This window comes from Pinus tabuliformis, chromosome 3_1, assembly GCF_031772625.1.
Source record: "Pinus tabuliformis cultivar Carrire ecotype Pingquan chromosome 3_1, CPIR1, whole genome shotgun sequence".
In the NCBI taxonomy this organism is placed as follows: domain Eukaryota; kingdom Viridiplantae; phylum Streptophyta; class Pinopsida; order Pinales; family Pinaceae; genus Pinus; species Pinus tabuliformis.
In genome coordinates this window covers 98,411,236-98,435,121 of record NC_142301.1, presented here as the reverse complement: position 1 = coordinate 98,435,121, position 23,886 = coordinate 98,411,236, and positions in this window count along the sequence as shown.

Below are 23,886 nucleotides of genomic sequence, written 5' to 3'. Positions count from 1 at the left end.
TTCAGTTATAAGGAATGACATTTCTGCAACCCCATCTGCCTACCCATCTACTTGCGTAGCATTTTTTGTTTCTTCTTGGAGGGTGCACTTGGACGTGCAGACCCTTATGTGCCTTTTCTTTTCCATTGGCTTCTTTCTTTTGATTGTCTATCTAGCACTACCCTTATTGCTTCCAAGGCCCCAGATTAAGCAGTTGGGAACCTTAATTCTCTACCTAAGCTACTGGTCTGCCAAGATTAAACAGTTTGGACAGACTTCTTTCTCTATTCTACAACAGAAAATTGAAACATGGCATGATCCAGATTAGGCTGTTGGACCATCCATCAAAATTGAGTCAACATAAAGCTATATACACACATTGTTTTCTCATGGAAATATGGGATCTTTGTATCACCAAAGCAGAGCATATTTGGAACTTTCTTTGCCAATCATGAAATATGAAACCTATTGATATAGGTAGCTAACAGTGGCTCCACATGGGGATGGCTTTTCCATTTGAAAGGCCAAGAACAGCAGGTCAGAATGCCTTGGGCCCTTGACTGCTTTTACCAAAATTTGAAGTATGCTGCTTTGAAATGCCAAAATTGTGCTCTTCCCATCCTGGTAAATCTCTGAACTTATTTGCCTTTTGCTGATACCTTATAAAACTTGAGAAACTGCATTTTTACATATTTTAAAGAAAGCAATATATACACCTGGATATGTACAAGAGAAACACAACTGCACTTATGGATAGTAGTCAAAATAGTGCTTCAACATCCTGCCATTTACAGGACCTTCGTCCAAATCAGCTTCATCAAGACTTTTAAGGAAATAAGTATTGTTTCCTTCTACTGCTTGAACAGTAAATGGTCCTCTTCAAAGGGAATCAAATTTTCCATGTTTTCCTTTATCTTCCCTTCTTGAATCCCACTTGAGGACTTTGTCTCCAACATTAAAGTCTTCTGCCTTGGTCCTTCTGTCAAAGGCTTTCTTTAGCTTTTCTTGTAAAACTTGAACTCTGCTGTAAACTTGGTCTCTAGTTTGCTGCAAACAAATTATTTGATTTATCCTTCTTTGCATATCATTTGGTTCTGCTTGGCTCTCTTGAAGTAATTTCATGACAAGGATTCCCAGTGATGAAGGAAATTTGGCTTCTAATCCATAAACTAACTCATATGGGCTGATCCCAATTGATCTTTTGGTTGTTAGTCTATCTGCCCATAAGGCATTGACCAGCTTCTTGTGCCAATTCTTCTTATTTTCTTCCAGCACCTTCTTTATGATGTTTACAAGGCTTTTATTTGATGATTCAGCAAGGCCATTTCCTTGGGGATAATATGCAGTAGAATGGCCCAAGGTTATGTGAAATCTGTGGCAGAAATTCACCATCTTCTTAGATCTGAAAGCAGCAGCATTGTCTGTTATTATCTTATCAGGACAACCGAATCTAGAGAGAATATTGGTCTCAAGGAACTGAATGATTATGGAATCATTTGCTTGTCTGCATGGAACAGCTTCAATCCATTTAGTAAAGTAGTCTGTAGCTGTTAGAATCCATCTATGTTGGCCTGAAGATGAAGGATGAATTTCCCCAATGAAATCCAAGCCCCATTGTTGAAAAGGTCTCTCTGTTGCAATAGGCCTCAAAGGGAGTGGCAGTAACTTTCTCTTTCCCTCAAACACTTGACATTTATGACATGAGGTAGTGAATTTCTTGACATCAGAGAAAACAGTGGGCCAATAGTAACCAGCCCTCAAAATCTTATCCACAGTGGACTTCCAATACAAGTGTCCACCACAGTCACCTGCATGAAATTCTTTGGTGATATTGTTAGCTTCATTTTCAATCAGGCAGTTTAACAGTATACCTTCATGGTTTTTCCAAAGCAAATTTCCTTCCATGACACAAAATCTTGAAGCTTTCATTTTTAGGAACCTGCACTTAGTTCTGGACAATCCTGGTGGAGCACACAGGTTTTGTAACACATAACATATATCAGAGTACCAAGGGGATTGTTCAAAGGCCACATTGATCTTTGGAGTCGCCAGCTCCGGTTCATTGTCCAGCTGGTTTATGTCTAGGACTTGGAAGTTTGTTTCTGTCATTAGTTTGGCCAAGCCTTGCCCTTTTATTAGTTTTGTTGGTTTTATCTCAATATCAAATTCCAAGATGTTGGCAATCCATTTTCCTCTCCTACCCTATACGTTTTCTTGAGTGAGTATGTCTTTTACAATGGGACTTGGCACATAAGCTATAACATGGGAATAAAGGATGTAAATCCTAAAGTCTTTAATGGCCTTGACCAAAGCATAAGCTTGTTTCTCCATGATCTGATATTTCAGAGGTGCATCTCTAAGAGCTCTACTAAAGAAAGCAATAGGTTTCTCATTTCCTTGGTCATCTTTCTGTAATAAAACAACAGCAATGGTATGCTGGGAGGCAAAAGAGAAAATGATAAATTCTCTGTCAAATTGAGGATTTGTTAAGACTGGGGTTTGGGTAAGGGCCAATTTTATACCTTCAAAGGCTTGATTTGCCTCAACTGTCCATTTCACTTTTGAATCCTTCTTTAGCATGTTATTTAGTAATCTGATTAGTTCTGCTAAGTTTGGGATAAACCTTCTTAAGAAATTAATTTTCCCTAAGAAGGCTTGCAATTCTTTGATGTTTCTTGGGTGGGGCATTTGCAAGATAGCTTGTATCCTACCTGGGTCAATTCTGATGCCATCCTTTGAAATGATATGCCCTAAGAGCTTTCCTTCTTCCATACCAAACAGGGACTTCTTTGGATTCAAGGAAATTCCATATTTCCTGCATGTTAGGAAGATCTGCCTCAAGTGTTTCAAATGTTCTTGGTCTGATTTTGAGAAAGGTGTGAGGTCATCCAAATAAATGACAAGGAAGTCATGAATCTCTTTGGCAAAAGCAATTTCCATTGCCCTTTGAAAGGTTGCCCCTGCATTTTTCAATCCAAAAGGCATTTTTACATATTTGAAAGTTCCCCATGGGGTTGTGAATGCAGTTTTGTCTTGATCATCAGGGTGTACTAGGATTTGATTAAAGCCTGAGAATCCATCAAGTAATGAGATCCTTGATGCTCCTACCACTCTTTGGAGAATGTGATCCATCTTAGGTAAGGGATAATTGTCTTTGAGGGACACTTGGTTTAGATTTCTAAGATCAACACAAAGTCTTATTTCACCAGTTTTCTTTCTTGTAGGCACCAAATTTGAGATCCAATCAGAAAACCTGATTGGTGCTATGATACCAGCCTTAAACATTTTTTGTACCTCTTTCTCAATTGCAGGGAGGAGCATAGGGTTTATTCTTCTCAATTTTTGCTTAAATGGCTTTTGATTTGGCTTGAGAGGGATTGTGTGTTGGATCACAGAGGTGTCATAGGATTTCAAGTCCTCATAACTCCATGCAAAGACATCCTGGAACTCTTTGAAAAGGTCAATGTATTTGGGCTTCTGATCAGGAGGTAGGGATGCAGACAATTTTATTATCTTGGGCTTTTCCATGGTTCCAATGTTGCATTCCTCGATGGCAGAGTTAAGGGGCTGCATTTTTGGTTTTCTAGGGACATCATTTGAATCAAAAATATCCTCTAGTAGAGTTAGGCCTGTTGGAAGAAAATTATCTTTCAATTGTATTACTTCAGCTTCAGCATCATCCACTTCTTCACAACCGATTTGTTGAATTTCTAGTATGTTGTCTTTGTTGAAAATTGTTGGATGTAGGATTTTGTTAGCTGTCTTAGGTGACATTGGCTTGTTATTCTGTTTACTTTGTATTTGTGATTGACTTGCTCTTTCAAGTATTTGTGATTGACTTGCTCTTTCAAGTATTTGTGATTGACTTGCTCCCTCAGCATCAATATTTAGTCCTGCAAATTCTTGTTGTAAGGTCAGGAAATTATTTATCTGTGCATCATCTTCAAATACTTGCCAGTCTTTGACATTGTTTGGGACAGAAGGTCTGTGTTTTACCTCAGCTGTAAAGCAGTGGTGGGACTCAAAGGGTAGTTTACAGGTGCTTGCAAAAGTGGCCAAACTATGAGCATGAAGGTTATGGGTCCTAGAGATTTTGGTGATTTGAAATTCAGTAAAGGAGTTTAGTATTTCAGCAGCAGCAGACCTATAAGATCTCAGTCTTTTGTCATTGGTGACAAAATTTCCCTTTACTTGTTGGATAATCAAGTCTGAATCTCCCATAATTGAAACTTTTGTGGCTTGTAAGAATTTTACTAGTTTAAGGCCTAGCAAAAGAGCTTCATATGCTGCCATGTTATTAGTGCATCTGAAATTTAGTCTATAGGCTCGACCTTCTGCATGATTGTTCTGCTTGTTATGTATCCAAACCCCAGCTCCTGCCCCTAATTTGTTAACTGACCCATCAAATTCTAGAAACCATAGGTTCTCTTTTTCTAGGGGAGATTTAATGACCTTTTCATGAGCTGGAATTGTAAGTTGAAGTTCTGGTTTTTCACCTGGTTTGTCTTCTAGGACAGTCTGATCACTTGATTGAATTGGCTTGATTTCTAGAGCAGCATCTTGTTCATTAATGTCTTGATCTTGTTCAAGTGTTTTGGTTTCAACATCATTATTTCTAAGACCTGTATTGTCATTGAAAAGAATGTATGAGTCTATGTCAGAATGGACAGCATATATGGGAAAGTTTTGAGGTTTTTCTTCACTGCTGACCATGTATTTCATAAGTGACTCTCTATATAACCTCTTGGGTTGACCAAAGACTGAGATGGTTGCATATGACATGTCTAGTTGTAGGGAAACTTGGAGTTTAGCCCCCCATGACCTTGATAAGAGCATCCCATATTTGGGTGGGATATCAGATACTACAACATCCATAAGGATTGTTTTATTGGGATATTGGACGAGTGAGACACAGAGGTCTTTTATGAGACCTAAACACTTAACTTGGCTGGAGTCAAATGAGAATAGGTCCCTGTATGGTCTTGTAATATCTAGATTCAATCTTTCCATGACTGATTTAGGCATCAAGTTGTGAGAGGCACCTGAGTCAAACATTGCGTTGTGTAGTATCTTGTCATGAACATGCAGGCTGACATAGAAAGGTAAGACACTTGTGACCGCTGTTTTTCCATCAACTTCTGGACCGAACAGTAATTCTGGGGTGTCATCCAACACATTGAGATTATCTTTATTACGAGTGATTTGAAGGGACTTCTTGATTTGTTGTCTATAGATGTCATGCTTGGCTAGTTCTGAAAGAGGAATAGCTACTTTTAGTTTGCCAATTTCAGCTTATAAGTCAAAGGGTTTTCCAGATTGGATTTTGGGGTTGTGGATGACAGTATTTTCCTTGTTCACTAAGTCTTCTTCTTGGTTCTTATCTTGATCTTGAGGCTTGTCCTTCTTACTCATCTCTTGAGGAGTGTTACTTAGATTAGGCTGCAAGGATGATGTAGCCGTAGGCTGTTGTTTTGAAGAAAATGGTTCAGTGATTTCTTCAATGGTTACTTCCCTTGTAACTGAATCAGTTGTATCATTTGGCTCGGTGATAATAGCTTTCTTAGGCTGTGTAGTGTTCTTTGTCTTATCAGGTTGTGTCACGTTTATAGTTCTGCTTCTTAGCTTATATTGTTTATGAACTTCATAAACAGATGTGTCATATCCTTGTTTAAAGTCAAATGACTCACCAGACCTGGTTTGGAATTGTTGAATTTCATCATCTTTATGATCCTCTTGACTCAAGAAAACTTGTTGCTCATCATTCAGGCCCATTAGGTTAATGTGGGTGTCATCTGTTTGCTCATTTGAAGTGGATGCCTCAGCATAGTTTTCTTGGAAAGGAGGCCTTATGTCTGGATCAGAACCAGTTTTGCCAGTGTTTGGGTTTTGATTTCTCCTAAAATTTGGATTTATGATAGGGTTATTTTTTGGTGCTTCCCATGATGACTTTCTCTCAACTGATTCTACTCTATCACCCAATCTCTTCATACCAGTAAGTATTGCATCTAGTTTTTGATCAAAGGCAGAGGGTTCTTCTTTGAAGGTGGTTCTCTTTTCCAATCTTGCCCTGTTTCTTTTGGCAATCAGGTTAGCGTCTACTGTGACAGCAACCTTTTGGGCTTCTTCAAGGGTTTCAGGCGCCCTTTCCTTCAATTGATATGCCATATCAGGGTCAAAACCATCAGGAAATTTGTACAAGGCTAAATCAGGGGGAGGTCTTAAATTCTGTGGTATTGCGTTATATACATTATTGAATCTAGCACAATACTCCAAAACGGTCTCTTGAGGACCTCGTTTGATGGTGTCATATTCACCAAGTATGTGCAGGGGATCTTTCTTTTTCTCCCATCTGTTAGTAAAGGCTTGATAAAGCTCATCAGGAGTTGTGATGGTATTTGCAGACAGGGATCTAAACCAAGTTCTTACATCCCCTGTGAGGCTCTGAACAAAGATTCTCATTCTCACACTGTCATCATCTATTTCATAGTTCTCAAAGTGGTCTTGCATCCTTCTGGCATGCTGAATTGTTGTGAAAGGGCCAGTGGAGTCAAAATATGAGATCTTGGATTGATAGTCCTGAGGTAGAGCTGGAGCATTGGCAGGTAACTGCAGGGGTGCATATCTATTAGCCATATTTGCAGGATTTATAGGATTGACAGGGATAACTGGGATAGCATGAATGACTGGTACAACAGGGGTAGTGGGAAAGGTGGAAACTAGAGTGTTAGTCAAGGGAATATGTGCAGTGGATGGAGGTGTGAAAGGAGGGCTTTGAGATGTGGATGGTGAACTGGGGGAATCAAGGGTAGACCGAAATAGAACCTTGATTGGAGTTGGAACAGGGTTTGGATGGGCTGTCTCAGGACTTGAATCAGCAAGAGTTTCCTGTCCCTGCTGCTTCCTAATGATCTTAGGGATTGTATTAGGATTTTTGAAAACAACTGGTGGATTTGGGTCAGGATTTGACCTTGTATATCGTGGATTCTTCTTGGGAGCCAGCTTCTGAACTTGTTTTTTGAGTATGTTTTTTGGAATATTTTTATATCTGTAAGGACTAAGCAAGATTTTGGAATAACTGTATATATCTCAAAGCTAACATGAAGATTGACTGAAGCATCATTTATCTAAACCTGTTAATGTAAAACAGAAACAGTTCTGAAGGCTTCCTGGCTGGTATTCAGGCTTCATCTGCAGCTTTAGGAGATATACAGTAATTAAAAAATCCTGAGGAACTCCCCAGTGGAGTCGCCAATTATGTTAACACCCAGGTTGTTCCCTTTGACTCCCAAGGGAATACGGCCGGGGTAACCACTAACCAATCTTTGGATTACAGCTCCTAGCCAAACTGTAATCAGAGAGGGCTCTCTCTTTATGATTTGTCTCTGTTCTTATAGTATTTTAGGCTAGCTGTGATGTTCAGGTTTTGGTTTTATGTTTTGGTTGAGGGATGTCTTCTGTACCTAAGGTGTAAGTTTTCAGGCAGTATTAGTCCATTGGGCAATGGAGTCTGTGGCTACAGGTTATCTGAAATATTGAGTTGGGTTACTGAAACTACAGGGCCATTTAAATATATCATGGAACAAATCTGAAATTGTGATTATGAGGTGTGTTCAACCAGTGAAAGGCAATTAAGAATTTTCCACTAAGCTGAGTGTGAGAAAGAGATATGTTGCACAGGAGCAAACTTGAATTCCTGAAACAACAATCACTGTGAAAGTATATAGTTTGAAAGTGCAGCAATTAAGAATTACACCTTCATACCTATAACTGAAGAAAACATTTATAATGGCATAGATTGAGTCTAGGGTAATCTGTGATTAAATCCTAGAACTATTCTTTTTCCTTGCCATTAATTGTAAAACACAGAATATGAATGAGCTATGAAAAGATACAAAAACACATAACGAGAGTTTGAAGAAGACTTATTGTGCCATGAAACACGCAGGAATCCTGTAACATTCAGCAAAACACCACAACGACTCAGATAACGCAGAGCTTTGGAAATTCCATCAACTTTTGTATTAATAGTCTGGAAAAATACAGCATAAGAAACTCTTGAAGAGAAATCAACAACAACCCCTGCAAACTTATGCGAGGGGGAATATATACAAACGCTCATACAAAATATCTGAAGCGTTGAGTCATCTGAGAAATGAATACGTTCACCAACTTTTCAAGATAGTAGATAAGAAAGTTATTACATCATTGAATACAAAATAAATGCTCTTTATATCTGTCAGGAGATACTTTGACCTTTGGAGGCCACTGAGTCGGTCTGAACGTTCTGCTTTAATGCTGGAAATGTGCCTTTATGGCTGTCGTGCTGTAGCTTTTCGGCCCTGTTACCTGTTAGCTGTCAATCTTGCTTTGTTGGCCGAATATGATCTGCTGAGTTGGCTCAGCCCTTCCCTTTTCATGCATGCTGATTTTACTAAGTTTTCCTGTGCATGCCAACTTGTATTTTTTGATGAAAAAACTTAGTGAATGGATTCTTGTCTACAAGATCATCTGTATTGCCTTAGTCCACCATTCCTGTGTGGGCAATTGATGTCTAAGAATTGCATCCAAAGTCTCATCTGCCTCTGTGTATTTATAGAAATTGGGAGGCACTTCAAACAGATGTTTGATTTCATTCATTATAAAGAATAAATTCTCTACCCTGTTGTAGAGACTTTGTCCTGTAGTTGGCCCTGTTTCCTCTGAGGTGCTGGGCCTTTCAGTGATCTGATTTGTGGCGAATGTGTTGACCCTCTTGGCATACTGCTCATGTGTAAGTAGCCTTCCTGCGCTGTTCAGTAAGCCAGGGAGACCTCTGTTTTGCAATGCCACATATTTGTCCATGAATCTATTGACCTCTGTCTGCATGTCTTGGGTCCTTCTTTCTAGTGTCTGCACCAGGTTTCTTAGTGTTAGGACCCTCTTTACTAATAAAATAGTCTCAGTCCTATTGGAGATTCCCATAGTAGCTAACTGAGCACTTGTTCTGTTGTTAAGCACATTGATCATTCTATTGGCAACCTTAGGCATATTGCCTAGAGATGCCCTTGATCTCTGGATTTCCCTCTGTGCTTTTGCAATGAGCTCCAATTGCTCATGAATTGTCTCAATATATTGCCATTGGTCAGTGATGGATTGGCCAATGTTGGCCCATAAGATTGTCTTGAGCTCAGCTGTCACTTTATCCAGTGTGAGCTCCTTCTCCAGCTCCTTTATCCTGTCTTTGAGGGCTTTTATTTCCCTGCCCTTTTCTGCCACAGTCTGCTTGGATTTATCATACCTCTCATTGAGCTTGGCTAGACTCTCCCTGGCCTCATTTAGCTCTGCCATTTGGGCTTCCAGGGCTTGTATTTCATTCTTGAGCTTCTGCATGTCCAGGCTTGGAGCTTGCTCTGTTGTTGTTGGTGCAGTTGCTGATGTAGATGGTGTTGTCTTTTCAGTAGGAGGAGCTGTGGTCTGAGGAGGTTCCTCCAGGTTAATTATTTCTGGAGGAGGCTGAGATGATTGACCTCCTTCCTTTTGCTGTAATGATGCATGCAATGCTGCCTGTGCAGCCTCTGATTCACCCAGCTTTTCTTGAGTCTGGATTAGCTGTTTATATAAAGACACCAGCAAAGCTGTGGCATCTTGATCATGTCTCAGCTGGGCAACTTCATCTGTTTGAGGGTGAATTGTTGCTGGGCTTTTGATCTTTCTCCTCAAAGCTGCCATGTCTGCATCCCTCAATTTCAATATTTCTTGTATGCCCTTGATGTCCTTAGGATCATGTCCAATCTCTATGATTATATCTTCTAAGGCCCTGATCCTGTTATCCTTTGCTTGAGAGGATGCTCTCTCCAACTCAAGTTGGGCAGCTGTATTATTTAGGCTATTTTCTAGCCTGTAGTTATCTAGTGTCTTGTCTGCCAAGGAGGCATACACCATCTCACCCATTTGTTTATGCAATTCGATTTTGTCCATTGGGTGGATGTCCTTGGCAAGGACCTCAAGATTGGTCCTCAAGTAGTCTGAAGGGGACTGTGGCTGCAATGCAGTTGGCATGAAGTGACTCATGATCATTTTGCCTTCATTAACATCATATGCAGACATGAGCCTTTGCTGGTTGGTGGGAGCCATTTTCAACAAATGATTATATAGTTGTATCTTTATTGGCTCATTCCTCCTCTTTATGTCAATGAACTGCTGTTTGATGCTCAGTTCACCTTCTCTCTGCTGGCTTGAGGAGCTGACTTCTCCTCCCATCATCCTCTCTTGTTCCTGCTGGAAGGAACTTGCTGAGGCCTCCAGACTTGGTGGGCCCATGCCCAAAGATTGCCCCAAAGGCATTTCCTCTTCTGAAAGGGGATTCATTCTGTGTCTTTTCTCCCCTTGAGTCGTTGTTGTTGTGAGGGGAGTCTCTCTGTCCCTCTTTCTGCTTATGTCTTCTTTTTGTGGGGTTTGGAGGACTGAGGCCTCCACTGTCGTTTCTGGCCTAGGAGGCACTGTGTCCTGAGCCTGCTGCTCAGTGGAAATTGGGGCTTCAACTGCCTTTTCTTGCTGTAATGGCTGCTCTTTCTCTTGCTGCCCCTCTTGTTGCTGTTGTGCCTCCTCATGAGGTGGTTGTTCTGGTTCCATCTCCTTTTCTTTGCCTTTGCTTGAGGTTTGCTCAGTAGCTTTAACCGCTTGCTGATTTGCTGTGGAGGAAGATGCAGTTGCTCCCACTTGAGTGCTTGGAAGAGTAAACACCTGTGCACAAAGCTCCAAGTCAGCCATCTTTTGGATATTTCTAACTGCTCTTTGATTTAATTCTTCTTGTGTAGCAGCTTCCTCTAAGGTTCCCCTCCTCCATTTTGCTTGATTTGCATATTTTTCTATGTGGGGCAACCTTACATGGTCATAACCAGACAGCCTATACTTGACCCTTCTTAGAGTTATGAAGTGATTGGGGTCATAAGGTTTCCAAAGGAAACTGGTCTGTAGGCCAAGGGATCCTAACATGCTGTCGGCTTCTTGCCAACCTTCCTCCCTTTTGTTGTAGATGAAGTGGCCTAATTGGTTTCTGACCTTGAGTTGTGCTTTCTTGCCTCTGCTTGAAAAGTGCAGCACATCAGCATTCCCAAATTGCCTGAAGTATTCCAGGGCAAATAATCTCATAGGCACATATCTGGGCAATCTGTATGGGGGCAGCTCACACCCATATATTCTGATGACTGTGTGGTGTTGGTAATAATACCAATCCCCGATGTTGTATGCCTTAGACAGCTGAAGAATCCTCTGCATCTCATCAGTTAGCCTAGGAGGAGGCGAGCTCATCATTAGAGACATGGCTGGGTGGATGAAGAGATCTATAAATTCACAATAAGTGTATGGAGAAATAGATCTGCAGTGGAAGGCAGAGGACCAATACACCACTGACCTTGGATTTCCTTGTGCATCCACTCTCTTTATAGCAAAGTGGAACTTCTCATGTTGATAATACAAAATCAAGTGGTAGATGTAGGAGGTGTATCTGAACACCCTTTCTCTTGGTAAGTTCATCAATTGCTCATGTATTTTGTCAGATATGTAAGTGGCATAGTCATAGCAGATTGGAGACTTGCCAGGGGCAAACATGAGCATCATCACCAGCACAGTCTCATCAACAAATTCAATAGAATTATAGCCCAGAATGGGACTGATCATGTCTACAAGGTCCCTGCCCAATTGGTTTAGGTAAACATGAGAAATGGGAGGGTACTTCACTGTGTCAGAGTCAATATATAATTGATTTAGCTTGGTGATTTGGGCATCTGTCAATTTGGCTCCTTGCTTTATCAGATCAGCCAGTGATAAAGGGACTAATTTCTTCTCAGTTTTGAAATGGAGCATCTCTCTGATGGCTTCAGGAGTGACATAGAAAACAACTAAGCCTGAAGGGTCAATCACAGCCCTCTGAGTGGCGTCGTAGGATTCAGCACATAGGTGGATCAGGTCAGGAAACTGGTTGACCTGAGGGAGTTTGAATAGAGGAAGGAAAGAATCCCAAATACCCAATACATCTGTTCCAGCCTCATGTTTAATCCTCAACTCATTCAGCAAATGAATGTGGTACTTGCTGTGCATTAGCATTTCTTCTGCTATCTGATAATCCAGGTCTGCTAGAGGCTGCCACTCCAATTGTCTCTGAGGGGCATTTAGAGGAGCAATATTCAATGCTACAGGAGCTACTGGTGGATCCATGGTTACTTTTAGGATTTATGTCGTTTATAAACTGGTGTTACTGTGCAGAGCAACACCACAGAGTTTTCTTTGAACAGAAAGGTAAATTACTGAGGGACAGAGGATAAATGTTCAATTGCAGCAATTGAAATACTGCTTAAAGTATGGATAAGACAAATGTCTGGTCTTAAACTCTTTTTCTCAGCAAATTGGTACAGTTTGGGTTACCATTTCGCGATTGCGCGAACAGAATGCAGTTATTGGTAAAAACTCGGGAAAACAAGGCTCAACCGGTGAATTTCGACCTTAGAGTGTAAATGGGGACTAGGCACAGGGGATTTGCCAGTGAATTATAAGTTTCTCAGTGTTTTAAGCTTTCTTGGCAATTTACAGACGAAACCAGGTGCAGGAGGGATTCACAAGGATAAATACCTGGTATACAGAGAGCAATGGACACGAATGCAGGTGGAAATGGCGCGCCAGCGGTCTCCAGGTCGAGTTCAGCAGGTTGGTGCGCAGTTGGACGTAAAAACCATGCAGAGAAAACAACAGCGTTTTTGGCAAAAAGTGCAAAAAACGCGAAAATTTGGCCAAAATATGGATTTTTTGGAACATTGGCGCCTTTTTTGGATGACGTCAGCATGACGTCATCAGGTGGGGTCAAGGTCGGATGACGTCAGCATGACGTCATCGGGTGACGTGGCGGCATAAGAGAGGTCCACGGGGATGGTGAGGTGGCAGACAGGTGGAGCAATGGCGGACGGGGCGTACCGACGCGGCGCTGACGTAGCAGTGATGCTGGCAGTGACGTAGGCAGGGCGGATTAACCGAAACCGGAAGTGGTTAGCAGTTTCATATCGCACCGCCTTCCATACGGAAGCGGAAATGTCAGAGGTACCTCCGATACGATGTGGGGGTGACGCGTGGCAGAGGCCTGACGTCACCCTCTGACAGATATCGGAAGGTATCTTTCGGACGTCGGGGCCGGTTCGATATGTACGAGGGCCGTCGGATGAAAAAGGCCCGATCCGACGGTCGACGGATCGTTGAGCTGGCCGGACGATACGGATGCGGGCGGGATTAAAATAATATTTCTTTTGAAATTTGCGCCCGGCGGGACCTTTGGGATTTTGGCGATTCATATGGTTTTTTCAATGTTTTTACAAAAATGCGCATAGCGCTAAGACTTTGGGTAAACGGGAAAAAGTGGGTTTTTGTATGTTTTTTGCAAATGAAGCGGGTTATGGGTAAAAAGGGGTTTTTTCACAAGGTTTCTTAGCCAATGAAGGGTTTAATGGGTCAAATGGCTTCAGAAGGGGAAAAAGGGGTAAGGTTTAGGGTTCTTAAACTGACCAGATGCCAATTTAATCCCTAACAGTGAACATATGGCTATAATGCCAAGGGGAGGGATATTTATACAATGCTTGGGGTTTATACACCATAGTGTTATAATAGTAGGGAAAGGTTAACATAGGGGATTTAGATAATAGAAGTTAGGGGTTAATATGGATGGAAGAGGTGAATGAGGAGTGAAATCACTAAGTTTATGTGAAGATAACTTAGCTTAGGGAGTAGATCAAAATGAAAAGATTTTTAGACAAGAAATGTGGCTTTTGAAGGAATAAGAACCAGCATAAAACCTCAAATTCTTTTATGAACACAACTGATGAAGGGATGTTAGTAATGAAGGTGAAAAAGGGGAAAAGGAAGTTAGTCATGCTTCTTTGCTTTGCTGCAACATGATGGAGTAGAAGACCTTCTCAATCCATTGATATTCCTTTGTGAATAGGTTAGCACACATTCAGTTATAAGGAATGACATTTCTGCAACCCCATCTGCCTACCCATCTACTTGCCTAGCATTTTTTGTTTCTTCTTGGAGGGTGCACTTGGACTTGCAGACCCTTATGTGCCTTTTCTTTTCCATTGGCTTCTTTCTTTTGATTGTCTATCTAGCACTACCCTTATTGCTTCCAAGGCCCCAGATTAAGCAGTTGGGAACCTTAATTCTCTACCTAAGCTACTGGTCTGCCAAGATTAAACAGTTTGGACAGACTTCTTTCTCTATTCTACAACAGAAAATTGAAACATGGCATGATCCAGATTAGGCTGTTGGACCATCCATCAAAATTGAGTCAACATAAAGCTATATACACACATTGTTTTCTCATGGAAATATGGGATCTTTGTATCACCAAAGCAGAGCATATTTGGAACTTTCTTTGCCAATCATGAAATATGAAACCTATTGATATAGGTAGCTAACAGTGGCTCCACATGGGGATGGCTTTTCCATTTGAAAGGCCAAGAACAGCAGGTCAGAATGCCTTGGGCCCTTGACTGCTTTTACCAAAATTTGAAGTATGCTGCTTTGAAATGCCAAAATTGTGCTCTTCCCATCCTGGTAAATATCTGAACTTATTTGCCTTTTGCTGATACCTTATAAAACTTGAGAAACTGCATTTTTACATATTTTAAAGAAAGCAATATATACACCTGGATATGTACAAGAGAAACACAACTGCACTTATGGATAGTAGTCAAAATAGTGCTTCAACATCCTGCCATTTACAGGACCTTCGTCCAAATCAGCTTCATCAAGACTTTTAAGGAAATAAGTATTGTTTCCTTGTACTGCTTGAACAGTAAATGGTCCTCTCCAAAGGGAATCAAATTTTCCATGTTTTCCTTTATCTTCCCTTCTTGAATCCCACTTGAGGACTTTGTCTCCAACATTAAAGTCTTCTGCCTTGGTCCTTCTGTCAAAGGCTTTCTTTAGCTTTTCTTGTAAAACTTGAACTCTGCTGTAAACTTGGTCTCTAGTTTGCTGCAAACAAATTATTTGATTTATCCTTCTTTGCATATCATTTGGTTCTGCTTGGCTCTCTTGAAGTAATTTCATGACAGGGATTCCCAGTGATGAAGGAAATTTGGCTTCTAATCCATAAACTAACTCATATGGGCTGATCCCAATTGATCTTTTGGTCGTTAGTCTATCTGCCCATAAGGCATTGTCCAGCTTCTTGTGCCAATTCTTCTTATTTTCTTCCAGCACCTTCTTTATGATGTTTACAAGGCTTTTATTTGATGATTCAACAAGGCCATTTCCTTGGGGATAATATGCAGTAGAATGGCCCAAGGTTATGTGAAATCTGTGGCAGAAATTCACCATCTTCTTAGATCTGAAAGCAGCAGCATTGTCTGTTATTATCTTATCAGGACAACCGAATCTAGAGAGAATATTGGTCTCAAGGAACTGAATGATTGTGGAATCATTTGCTTGTCTGCATGGAACAGCTTCAATCCATTTAGTAAAGTAGTCTGTAGCTGTTAGAATCCATCTGTGTTGGCCTGAAGATGAAGGATGAATTTCCCCAATGAAATCCAAGCCCCATTGTTGAAAAGGTCTCTCTGTTGCAATAGGCCTCAAAGGGAGTGGCAGTAACTTTCTCTTTCCCTCAAACACTTGACATTTATGAAATGACGTAGTGAATTTCTTGACATTAGAGAAAACAGTGGGCCAATAGTAACCAGCCCTCAAAATCTTATCCACTTTGGACTTCCAATACAAGTGTCCACCACAGTCACCTGCATGAAATTCTTTGGTGATATTGTTAGCTTCATTTTCAATCAGGCAGTTTAACAGTATACCTTCATGGTTTTTCCAAAGCAAATTTCCTTCCATGACACAAAATCTTGAAGCTTTCATTTTTAGGAACCTACACTTAGTTCTGGACAATCCTGGTGGAGCACACAGGTTTTGTAACACATAGCATATATCAGAGTACCAAGGGGATTGTTCAAAGGCCACATTGATCTTTGGAGTCGCCAGCTCCGGTTCATTGTCCAGCTGGTTTATGTCTAGGACTTGGAAGTTTGTTTCTGTCATTAGTTTGGCCAAGCCTTGCCCTTTTATTAGTTTTGTTGGTTTTATCTCAATATCAAATTCCAAGATGTTGGCAATCCATTTTCCTCTCCTACCCTCTAAGTTTTCTTGAGTGAGTATGTCTTTTACAATGGGACTTGGCACATAAGCTATAACATGGGAATAAAGGATGTAAATCCTAAAGTCTTTAATGGCCTTGACCAAAGCATAAGCTTGTTTGTCCATGATCTGATATTTCAGAGGTGCATCTCTAAGAGCTCTACTAAAGAAAGCAATAGGTTTCTCATTTCCTTGGTCATCTTTCTGTAATAAAACAGCAACAATGGTATGCTGGGAGGCAAAAGAGAAAATGATAAATTCTCTTTCAAATTGAGGATTTGTTAAGACTGGGGTTTGGGTAAAGGCCAATTTTATACCTTCAAAGGCTTGATTTGCCTCAACTGCCCATTTCACTTTTGAATCCTTCTTTAGCATGTTATTTAGTAATCTGATTAGTTCTGCTAAGTTTGGGATAAACCTTCTTAAGAAATTAATTTTCCCTAAGAAGGCTTGCAATTCTTTGATGTTTCTTGGGTGGGGCATTTGCAAGATAGCTTGTATCCTACCTGGGTCAATTCTGATGCCATCCTTTGAAATGATATGCCCTAAGAGCATTCCTTCTTCCATACCAAACAAGGACTTCTTTGGATTCAAGGAAATTCCATATTTCCTGCATGTTAGGAAGATCTGCCTCAAGTGTTTCAAATGTTCTTGGTCTGATTTTGAGAAAGGTGTGAGGTCATCCAAATAAATGACAAGGAAGTCATGAATCTCTTTGGCAAAAGCAATGTCCATTGCCCTTTGAAAGGTTGCCCCTGCATTTTTCAATCCAAAAGGCATTTTTACATATTTGAAAGTTCCCCATGGGGTTGTGAATGCAGTTTTGTCTTGATCATCAGGGTGTACTAGGATTTGATTAAAGCCTGAGAATCCATCAAGTAATGAGATCCTTGATGCTCCTACCACTCTTTGGAGAATGTGATCCATCTTAGGTAAGGGATAATTGTCTTTGAGGGACACTTGGTTTAGATTTCTAAGATCAACACAAAGTCTTATTTCACCAGTTTTCTTTCTTGTAGGCACCAAATTTGAGATCCAATCAGAAAACCTGATTGGTGCTATGATACCAGCCTTAAACATTTTTTGTACCTCTTTCTCAATTGCTGGGAGGAGCATAGGGTTTATTCTTCTCAATTTTTGCTTAAATGGCTTTTGATTTGGCTTGAGAGGGATTGTGTGTTGGATCACAGAGGTGTCATAGGATTTCAAGTCCTCATAACTCCATGCAAAGACATCCTGGAACTCTTTGAAAAGGTCAATGTATTTGGGCTTCTGATCAGGAGGTAGGGATGCAGACAATTTTATTATCTTGGGCTTTTCCATGGTTCCAATGTTGCATTCCTCGATGGCAGAGTTAAGGGGCTGCATTTTTGGTTTTCTAGGGACATCATTTGAATCAAAAATATCCTCTAGTGGAGTTAGGCCTGTTGGAAGAAAATTATCTTTCAATTGTATTACTTCAGCTTCAGCATCAGCCACTTCTTCACAACCGATTTGTTGAATTTCTAGTATGTTGTCTTTGTTGAAAATTGTTGGATGTAGGATTTGGTTAGCTGTCTTAGGTGACATTGGCTTGTTATTCTGTTTACTTTGTATTTGTGATTGACTTGCTCTTTCAAGTATTTGTGATTGACTTGCTCTTTCAAGTATTTGTGATTGACTTGCTCTTTCAAGTATTTGTGATTGACTTGCTCCCTCAGTGTCAATATTTAGTCCTGCAAATTCTTGTTGTAAGGTCAGGAAATTATTTATCTGTGCATCATCTTCAAATACTTGCCAGTCTTTGACATTGTTTGGGACAGAAGGTCTGTGTTTTACCTCAGCTGTAAAGCAGTGGTGGGACTCAAAGGGTAGTTTACAGGTGCTTGCAAAAGTGGCCAAACTATGAGCATGAAGGTTATGGGTCCTAGAGATTTTGGTGATTTGAAATTCAGTAAAGGAGTTTAGTATTTCAGCAGCAGCAGACCTATAAGATCTCAGTCTTTTGTCATTGGTGACAAAATTTCCCTTGACTTGTTGGATAATCAAGTCTGAATCTCCCATAATTGAAACTTTTGTGGCTTGTAAGAATTTTACTAGTTTAAGGCCTAGTAAAAGAGCTTCATATTCTGCCATGTTATTAGTGCATCTGAAATTTAGTCTATAGGCTCGACCTTCTGCATGATTGTTCTGCTTGTTATGTATCCAAACCCCAGCTCCTGCCCCTAATTTGTTAACTGACCCATCAAATTCTAGAAACCATAGGTTCTCTTTTTCTAGGGGAGATTTAATGACCTTTTCATGAGCTGGAATTGTAAGTTGAAGTTCTGGTTTTTCACCTGGTTTGTCTTCTAGGACAGTCTGATCACTTGATTGAATTGGCTTGATTTCTAGAGCAGCAGCTTGTTCATTAATGTCCTGATCTTGTTCAAGTGTTTTGGTTTCAACATCATTATTTGTAAGACCTGTATTGTCATTGAAAAGAATGTATGAGTCTATGTCAGAATGGACAGCATATATGGGAAAGTTTTGAGGTTTTTCTTCACTGCTGACCATGTATTTCATAAGTGACTCTCTATATAACCTCTTGGGTTGACCAAAGACTGAGATGGTTGCATATGACATGTCTAGTTGTAGGGAACCTTGGAGTTTAGCCCCCCATGACCTTGATAAGAGCATCCCATATTTGGGTGGGATATCAGCAACTACAACATCCATAAGGATTGTTTTATTGGGATATTGGACGAGTGAGACACAGAGGTCTTTTATGAGACCTAAACACTTAACTTGGCTGGAGTCAAATGAGAATAGGTCCTTGTATGGTCTTGTAATATCTAGATTCAATCTTTCCATGACTGATTTAGGCATCAAGTTGTGAGAGGCACCTGAGTCAAACATTGCGTTGTGTAGTATCTTGTCATGAACATGCAGGCTGACATAGAAAGGTAAGACACCTGTGACCGCTGTTTTTCCATCAACTTCTGGACCGAACAGTAATTCTGGGGTGTCATCCAACACATTGACATTATCTTTATTACGAGTGATTTGAAGGGACTTCTTGATTTGTTGTCTATAGATGTCATGCTTGGCTAGTTCTGAAAGAGGAATAGCTACTTTTAGTTTGCCAATTTCAGCTTGTAAGTCAAAGGGTTTTTCAGATTGGATTTTGGGGTTGTGGATGACAGTCTTTTCCTTGTTCACTAAGTCTTCTTCTTGGTTCTTATCTTGATCTTGAGGCTTGTCCTTCTTACTCATCTCTTGAGGAGTGTTACTTAGATTAGGCTGCAAGGATGATGTAGCCGTAGGCTGTTGTTTTGAAGAAAACGGTTCAGTGATTTCTTCAATGGTTACTTCCCTTGTAACTGAATCAGTTGTATCATTTGGCTCGGTGATAATAGCTTTCTTAGGCTGTGTAGTGTTCTTTGTCTTATCAGGCTGTGTCACGTTTATAGTTCTGCTTCTTAGCTTATATTGTTTATGAACTTCATAAACAGTTGTGTCATATCCTTGTTTAAAGTCAAATGACTCACCAGACTTGGTTTGGAATTGCTGAATGTCATCATCTTTATGATCCTCTTGACTCAAGAAAACTTGTTGCTCATCATTCAGGCCCATTAGGTTAATGTGGGTGTCATCTGTTTGCTCATTTGAAGTGGATGCCTCAGCATAGTTTTCTTGGAAAGGAGGCCTTATGTCTGGATCAGAACCAGTTTTGCCAGTGTTTGGGTTTTGATTTCTCCTAAAATTTGGATTCCTGATAGGGTTATTTTGTGGTGCTTCCCATGATGACTTTCTCTCAACTGATTCTACTCTATCACCCAATCTCTTCATACCAGTAAGTATTGCATCTAGTTTTTTATCAAAGGCAGAGGGTTCTTCTTTGAAGGTGGTTCTCTTTTCCAATCTTGCCCTGTTTCTTTTGGCAATCAGGTTAGCCTCTACTGTGACAGCAACCTTTTGGGCTTCTTCAAGGGTTTCAGGCGCCCTTTCCTTCAATTGATATGCCATATCAGGGTCAAAACCATCAGGAAATTTGTACAAGGCTAAATCAGGGGGAGGTCTTAAATTCTGTGGTATTGCGTTATATACATTATTGAATCTAGCACAATACTCCAAAACGGTCTCTTGAGGACCTCGTTTGATGGTGTCATATTCACCAAGTATGTAGAGGGGATCTTTCTTTTTCTCCCATCTGTTAGTAAAGGCTTGATAAAGCTCATCAGGAGTTGTGATGGTATTTGCAGCCAGGGATCTAAACCAAGTTCTTACATCCCCTGTGAGGCTCTGAACAAAGATTCTCATTCTCACACTGTCATCATCTATTTCATAGTTCTCAAAGTGGTCTTGCATCCTTCTGGCATGCTGAATTGCTGTGAAAGGGCCAGTGGAGTCAAAATATGAGATCTTGGATTGATAGTCCTGAGGTAGAGCTGGAGCATTGGCAGGTAAGTGCAGGGGTGCATATCTATTGGCCATATTTGCAGGATTTATAGGATTGACAGGGATAACTGGGATAGCATGAATGACTGGTACAACAGGGGTAGTGGGAAAGGTGGAAACTAGAGTGTTCGTCAAGGGAATATGTGCAGTGGATGGAGGTGTGAAAGGAGGGCTTTGAGATGTGGATGGTGATCTGGGGGAATCAAGCGTAGACCGAAATAGAACCTTGATTGGAGTTGGAACAGGGATTGGATGGGCTTTCTCAGGACTTGAATCAGCAAGAGTTTCCTGTCCCTGCTGCTTCCTAATGATCTTAGGGATTGTATTAGGATTTTCGAAAACAGCTGGTGGATTTGGGTCAGGATTTGACCTTGTATATCATGGATTCTTCTTGGGAGCCAGCTTCTGAACTTGTTTTTTGAGTATGTTTTTTGGAATATTTTTATATCTGTAAGGACTAAGCAAGATTTTGGAATAACTGTATATATCTCAAAGCTAACATGAAGATTGACTGAAGCAGCATTTATCTAAACCTGTTAATGTAAAACAGAAACAGTTCTGAAGGCTTCTTGGCTGGTATTCAGGCTTCATCTGCAGCTTTAGGAGATATACAGTAATTAGAAAATCTTGAGGAACTCCCCAGTGGAGTCGCCAATTATGTTAACACCCAGGTTGTTCCCTTTGACTCCCAAGGGAATACGGCCGGGGTAACCACTAACCAATCTTTGGATTACAGCTCCCAGCCAAACTGTAATCAGAGAGGGCTCTCTCTTTATGATTTGTCTCTGTTCTTATAGTATTTTAGGCTAGTTGTGATGTTCAGGTTTTGGTTTTATGTTTTGGTTGAGGGATGTCTTCTGTACCTAAGGTGTAAGTTTTCAGGTAGTATTAGTCCATTGGGCAATGGAGTCTGTGGCTACAGGTTATCTGAAATATTGAGTTGGGTTGCTGAAACTACAGGGCCATTTAAATATATCATGGAACAAATCTGAAATTGTGATTATGAGGTGTGTTCAACCAGTGAAAGGCAATTAAGAATTTTCCACTAAGCTGGGTGTGAGAAAGAGATATGTTGCACAGGAGCAAACTTGAATTCCTGAAACAACAATCACTGTGAAAGTATATAGTTTGAAAGTGCAGCAATTAAGAATTACACCTTCATAACTGTAACTGAAGAAAACATTTATAATAGCGTAGATTGAGTCTAGGGTAATCTGTGATTAAATACTAGAACTATTCTTTTTCCTTGCCATTAATTGTAAAACACAGAATATGGATGAGCTATGAAAAGATAAAAAACACATAACGAGGGTTTGAAGAAGACTTATTGTGCCATGAAACACGCAGGAATCCTGTAACATTCAGCAAAACACCACAACGACTCAGATAACGCAGAGCTTTGGAAATTCCATCAACTTTTGTATTAATAGTCTGGAAATTTACAGCATAAGAAACTCTTGAAGAGAGATCAACAACAACCCCTGCAAACTTATGCGAGGGGGAATATATACAAACGCTCATACAAAATATCTGAAGCATTGAGTCATCTGAGAAATGAATACGTTCACCAACTTTTCAAGATAGTAGATAAGAAAGTTATTACATCATTGAATACAAAATAAATGCTCTTTATATCTGTCAGGAGATACTTTGACCTTTGGAGGCCACTGAGTCGGTCTGAACGTTCTGATTTAATGCTGGAAATGTGCCTTTATGGCTGTCGTGCTGTAGCTTTTCGGCCCTGTTACCTGTTAGCTGTCAATCTTGCTTTGTTGGCTGAATATGATCTGCTGAGTTGGCTCAGCCCTTCCCTTTTCATGCATGCTGATTTTACTAAGTTTTCCTGTGCATGCCAACTTGTATTTTTTGATGAAAAAACTTAGTGAATGGCTTCTTGTCTACAAGATCATCTGTATTGCCTTAGTCCACCATTCCTGTGTGGGCAATTGATGTCTAAGAATTGCATCCAAAGTCTCATCTGCCTCTGTGTATTTATAGAAATTGGGAGGCACTTCAAACAGATGTTTGATTTCATTCATTATAAAGAATAAATTCTCTACCCTGTTGTAGAGACTTTGTCCTGTAGCTGGCCCTGTTTCCTCTGAGGTGCTGGGCCTTTCAGTGATCTGATTTGTGGCGAATGTGTTGACCCTCTTGGCATACTGCTCATGTGTAAGTAGCCTTCCTACGCTGTTCAGTAAGCCAGGGAGACCTCTGTTTTGCAATGCCACATATTTGTCCATGAATCTATTGACCTCTGTCTGCATGTCTTGGGTCCTTCTTTCTAGTGTCTGCACCAGGTTTCTTAGTGTTAGGACCCTCTTTACTAATAAAATAGTCTCAATCCTATTGGAGATTCCCATAGTAGCTAACTGAGCACTTGTTCTGTTGTTAAGCACATTGATCATTCTATTGGCAACCTCAGGCATATTGCCTAGAGATGCCCTTGATCTCTGGATTTCCCTCATGTGCTTTTGCAATGAGCTCCAACTGCTCATGAATTGTCTCAATATATTGCCATTGGTCAGTGATGGATTAGCCAATGTTGGCCCATAAGACTGTCTCTGAGCTCATCTGTCACTTTATCCAGTTTGAGCTCCTTCTTCCTTTATCCTGTCTTTGTGGCTTTTATTTCCATTGCCCTTTTCTGCCATCAGTCTGCTTGGATTTATCAACCCAGATTGAGCTTGGCTTATACTCTCCCTGGCTCATTTGCTCTGCCATTTGGGCTTCAGGCTTGTTTTCATTCTTGAAATTCTGCATGTCCAGGCTTGGACCATGCTCTGTTGTTATTGGTGCAGTTGCTGATGTAGATGGTGCTGTCTTTTCAGTAGGAGGAGCTGTGGTCTGAGGAGGTTCCTCCAGGTTAATTATTTCTGGAGGAGGCTGAGATGATTGACCTCCTTCCTTTTGCTGTAATGATGCTTGCAATGCTGCCTTGCAGCCTCTGATTCACCCAGCTTTTCTTGAGTCTGGATTAGCTGTTTATATAAAGACACCAGCAAAGCTGTGCATCTTGATCATGTCTTCAGCTGGGAAACTTCATCTGTTTGAGGGTGAATTGTTGCTGGGATTTTGATCTTTCTCCTCAAAGCTGCCATGTCTGCATCCCTCAATTTCAATATTTCTTGTATGCCCTTGATGCCATTTACAGGACCTTCGTCCAATCAGCTTCATCAAGACTTTTAAGGAAATAAGTATTGTTTCCTGTACTGCTTGAACAGTAAATGGTCCTCTCCAAAGGGAATCAAATTTTCCATGTTTTCCTTTATCTTCCCTTCTTGAATCCCACTTGAGGACTTTGTCTCCAACATTAAAGTCTTCTGCCTT